We start from the raw sequence: 5,854 nt of genomic DNA on the forward strand, positions 1-5,854 counted from the left end.
AAAGCTAAAGCTTTGGCCTTTTGGTCCCAGGCCTTAGGCACGGGCAGACTTTCTCTTTGGCTCTCCTTCATGTAAACCAAAGTCAGTGCGAAAGGTCCCTAGAGATTTCCGCCTCTGAATTTTGTGCATTATCAGTGGTATTTACTGAGCTCTTACCATGTGCAGAGTCCTGTACTGAGTGCTTGGGAAAGTCCAATAAACAGAGTTGGGAGACACATTCCCTGCTCACAACAAACTGGAGAGAACTAGATTATAAGCAACTTTAAGGCCGAGGTCGCATCTACTGACTACATCGTACTCTCCCCAAAGTGTAGAACAGTACTTGGCATGCAGAAGCAGTGTGGCCTAGTAAATAGAGCACGGGCCTGGGAGTCAGAAGGACCTGGGTTCGAATCCCAGCTCTGTCACTTGTCTGCTGCGTGACCTTGGGCAACTGACTTAAATTCTCTGTGCCTCAGTTACCTCATCTGTAAAACGAGGATTAAGACTGTGAGCCCCAAGTACGACATGGACTGTGTCCGACCTGGTTTGCTTGTATCTTACCTCAGCACTTAGTTCAGTACCTGGTACCTAGTAAATGCATAACAAATATTTTGCAGAGCATGATTGAGGACACTTTCTGATCACTGTAAACAATACCACTGTCCTCCTGTCTCACAAACCCATAATCACGGCATTATCCTTGACTCGTCTTTCTCATTCAGCCAACATATAATAATAATAATGTTAGTATTTGTTAAGCGCTTACTATGTGCTGTGTACTGTTCTAAGAGCTGGGGGAGATACAGGGTCATCAAGTTGTCCCACGTGAGGTTCACAGTCTTCATCCCCATTTTACAGATGAGGTCACTGAGGCCCGGAGAAGTGAAGTGACTTGCCCAAAGTCACACCGCTGACAAGTGGTGGAGCCGGGATTAGAACCCACGGCCTCTGACTCCCAAGCCCGGGCTCTTTCCACTGAGCCACACCGCTTCTCTTGAACATATTCAGTCCTCAAATCCTGTTGCTTCGACTTTCACAGCATTGCTAAAATCCTCCCTTTCCGCTCCATCCAAACTGCTACGATGCTGACCCCCCCAATTTTTCATCTCCTGCCCTGAACCTGTCTCGTTCTGTTGCCTGTCTCCCAGATTTGGACCCCGAGCCCGTCGTTGGGCAGGGACTGTCTCTTATCTGTTGCCCAACTGTCCGTTCCAAGCGCTTAGTCCAGTGCTCTGCACAGAGCGAGCGCTCAATAAATACGATTGAATGAATGAAGTACCAGAAAAAGGAAAGGGCTCAATAAATATCGTCGATTGATTGATGGATTGATTGGGAAGGGTTGGAAGGGAATCTCTCTGGGCGACAGTAACGCTGGTAGCCACCAGATGGGGCGATTTGCCCACCATCTTCCCCAGCCCAGGCTAAGACGAGCGAAAGGTTGGCCTGGTGTCCCATGGCCCCCGAGGAGGTGGCCCCATTAATAATACTACTACTACTAATAATGTTGGTATTTGTTGAGCGCTTACTATGTGCAGAACACTGTTCTAAGCGCTGGAGTAGATACAGGGTAATCAGGTTGTCCCACATGAGGCTCACAGTCTTCATCCCCGTTTTCCACACGAGGGAACTGAGGCCCAGAGAAATGAAGTGACTTGCCCCCACCACAGCTGACAAGTGGCAGAGCCGCGATTCGAACCCATGACCTCTGACTCCCAAGCCCGGGCTCTTTCCACTGAGCCACCTGCTTTTCCCTCCCCATTGAGGATGGGGGGAAATTCTGGTCCTTCCGAAAGCCTCTCTCTCTGCAGGAAAGGAGGGAGGAGAGAGAGAAAGCCAAGCTTTCGGCTTGGGCGACCAAGGAGCCCGGGTAGAACTCCCGGCTCAGTGGAAATAGCGTGGGCTTGGGAGTCAGAGGTCATGGGTTCTAATTCTGACTCCTCCAGGGCCCTGCGGTGTGACTTGGGGCAAGTCACTTCACTTCTCTGGGCCTCAGTGACCTCATCCGGAAAATGAGGACTAGGACTGTGAGCCCCACTGGGACAGCCTGATCACCTTGTATCCCCCACAGCACTTAGAACAAGTGCTTCGCACACGATAAGCGCTTAACAAATACCATCATTATTATGATCAGATTGTGAGCCCGTCATTGGGCAGGGATTGTCTCTATCTGTTGCCGAATTGTACATTCCAAGAGCTTAGTCCAGTGCTCTGCACATAGTAAGCACTCAATAAATACTAATGAATGAATTATTATTATTCAGGGGGTAGGAAAGAGGGGTATTCTTTCTTCAGTTTTGGGCAGGGAACGAGTCTGCCAATTCTGTTGTAGTGTATTCATTCAGTCCTATTTATCTGTTACCGATTTGTACATTCCAAGCGCTTAGTACAGTGCTCTGCACATAGTAAGCGCTCAATAAATACTATTGAATGAATGAATGAACGAATGAGTCCTTACTGTCTGCATATTAAGCGCTTGGGAGAGGACAATATAATAAACCTGGTTCCGCCACTTGCCTGCTGTGTGACCTGAGACAAGTCACTTCACTTCTCTGTGCTTCAGTTACCTCAGCTGTAAAATGGGGATTAAGACTGTGAGCCCCATGTGGGATAGGGACTGTGTCCAATCTGATTACCTTGTACCTACCCAGCCTTTGGAACAGTGCTTGTCACAAAGTAAGCACTTAACAATTATTATTATTAACAATAATAATAAACAATAAAAAGTGTATTCTCCCAAGCACTTACTACAGTGCTCCGCAAATAGTAAGCGCTCAATCCAAACCATTGATTGATGGATTCGGCTCTGACCCCTCGACCCAGGGAGGGGAGCTGACGCTGACCTAGGGGCGATGCTGATGACGATGAAGAATTGTCAGTGGGAGGCAGAGCTAAGGACCCGAAACAGAAAGAGCAGGAAATGAGCATTGCTGAGGCTTCAAGAAAGAGCCGAAATAAAGGAAGATCGGCTCTCAGCATCTCAGAGCTGAAGCAAGTGGCTGACGCACCCTGGCTCCGGTGACATCAGCGTTTCCCCAGTAACCGAGGGGCCTGGAGACGGAGAGATAAAGATACCCACGGCCTTTGGGAGCGTTGGACACTCTTGCCGTCAGCGGAACCTCTGATTTTCCAGGGGGTCGAAGACCACCCCCAAGCCCTTGTCCCTGACGTGGGAAATTATCCTCTTCCCCCAAACGGATTCTGGAGGTCTTTTGGGGGAAAGTATTTCCCACCCTCCAACTTCCTGCTCCATCCCGTTCTTTCTTCTGCTCCTACTATTCGTAAATGATTTTTGGATGTCCATTCCTCACCCTCCTCTTTTAGATTGTCAGGTCCCGGAGGGCAGAAAATAGGTGCCTTACTTGTGGGAGCTCTTAGAGCAGGTCTTTGCACCCTGAAGGTGCTCAGTAATTGTCACTGATTTGCCCCTGGGGGAGGGTGGGTGGTAAGATTTGTTCTCTTGGGCAGGCGGGGACCACTGCCCATCACCCCTCATCCCAGCTGGGGCTCAGAGCCTGGGGGAGGGGGCAGATGAGGGTCTTTAATCTCCTCAAAGATCAAAGGGAAATTCTGCAACCTCTCCGGCCAACCCGTTTCATAGTTCAGCTTGGGTAGAGAAGTGGAAAGAGTTCAGGACTGGGAGTCAGGAGACCTGGATTCTAATCCTGATTCCGCCACCGGCCTGCTGTGTGACCTTTGGCAAATAGCTCGACTTCTCTGGACCTCAGTCTTCTCATTTGGTCCTCAGGGATCAAATAGCTGTTCTTCCTCCCCATTAGACTGAAGGGAGTCAGTCTAAAGTGTTTGGGAGTCAGTAAGCGCTTAACAGATACAATTATTATTCTTAATTATCCTTATTCCTTTATCCACATCCCTCTTGCTGTGGTATCAATTCATTCTTCGTTGTCCTCCTATCCTAGAGATGGGGACCAGCTATTCAAGACTGATCTTGCCTGATCCATCTCCCCTAAACCATAAGCTCATTTCGGGCAGGGAATGTGTCTGGTTATTGCTCTATTGTAATAATAATAATATTTGTTAATCGTTTACTATGTGCCAGGCACGGTACTGAGTGCTGGTGTCCTCTCCCAATCGCTTAGTACAGTGTTTTGCACATGGTAAGCACTCAATAAATGACTGAATGAATATCCAAGGCCCTCTAAGCATTTAAAGTCAGTCTCTCAATTCCACTCCCCACAGCAATCTTCTCTTCCCCAAATTACCCAATGAATTTTTCCTTCCTTCACTTGACCTCCCTTTTCTGCTTCCCGACCACAGACCGCACTTGATTTCCCAGCAAACAGCCCAACGACTAGTAGGGCGGAAGCGTACGTCTCGCTCAACGGCAGCATGGCCTAGTGGAAAGAGCCCGGGTCCGGGAGCCAGAGGACTTGGGTTTTAATCCCGGATCCACCATCTGTCTGCTGCATAATCTTGGGCAAGTCACTTAACTTCCCTGTGCCTCAGTGATCTTAGCTGCAAAAGGGATTAAGACTGTGAGCACTATGAGGGACAGGGACCATGTCCAACCCCATTATCTTCTATCTACCTCAGTGCTTAGTACAATGCCTGGAACATAGTAAGCGCTTAAGAAATACAATAAGAAATAAATGAACAAAGAGAAAAACACGACGTTCAAAATGAAGGAGGGCCCGGACAGCTCTGTCGCTGAGAGGGAGCCCAGACGTTCGGTGACACGGCCACAGAATCCAGAGGGCCACCCATTCAAGGAGCGGCATGGCCTAGTGGGTAGAGCACAGGCCTGGGAGTCAGAGGACCTGAGTTCTAATTCTGGCTCTGGCCCTTGTCTGCTCTCTGACCTTGGGCAAGTCACTTCACTTCTCTGCCCCTCAGTTACCTCATCTGTAAAATGGAGATTAAGACTGTGAGTCCCAAGTGGGACAGGGACACTGTCCAACCCGATTTGCTTGTATCGACCCTGGCGCTTCGTACAGTACCTGGTAGAGAGTAAACGCTTAACAAATACAACAATTATTATCATTCCTTTGGGAAACAAACATCAGAGGCTGGGAGATGAATAAAGGGACAAAGTCAGGGAGCAAGTCAATTTACAGATGAGGAAACTGAGGCACAGGGAGGTTTAAGTGACCTCCCCAAGGTCACACACAGCAGGCAAGGGGCACGGTGGTGCCTTATTGAAGACATTATCTCCTCTAAGAAGACTTCCCTGACTAAGCCCTCTTTTCCTTTTCTTCAACTCCCTTCTGTCTCCCTGACTTGTTCCTTTCCTTTTATTCATCCCCACTCCCAGCCCCATAGCACTTATGTACATATCTTCATTTATTTATTTGTATTAATATCTGTCTCCCCCTCTAGACTGTAAACTCCCTTACAGGGAATGTGTCTGTTACACTGTTATATTGCACTCATCCAAGAGCTTAGTACAGGGCTCTGCACATGGTCAGTGCTCAATAAATACAACTGATTGACCAAATGACTAGGTACCTAGGCCTTTGGACTCCCAGTGCTGTGGCATTTCTAGTTTAGCCCAGCTCATGCCCAGTTCATCTGGCTAGAACAGTGCTTTGCACATAGTAAGCGCTTAACAAATGCCATTATTATGCTCTGGTACCATGGCCCAGAGTATCCAGCCAGCCTGGTGCTACTTTGGACCTGAAACACCTTCTCAAGGGCGGGGGGAAGAGACAAGCAACTCGAACAATCCCTCACAATAGACTAGTCAATTCCCAGCACTACAAAAAAATTTTTTTCCTCATTTTTTCAATTTATTACATCAAAAAAAAAAAGACAGGAAAAGAGAAAACAAAACCAAAGAAACAAGGAAACCCACAGAAATGGGCTCCTGTCAAACCCAAAAACAACATCTGAAAAAGCCAAACAAAGGAAACAGACA

This window comes from Ornithorhynchus anatinus, chromosome 13, assembly GCF_004115215.2.
Source record: "Ornithorhynchus anatinus isolate Pmale09 chromosome 13, mOrnAna1.pri.v4, whole genome shotgun sequence".
Lineage (NCBI taxonomy): Eukaryota > Metazoa > Chordata > Mammalia > Monotremata > Ornithorhynchidae > Ornithorhynchus > Ornithorhynchus anatinus.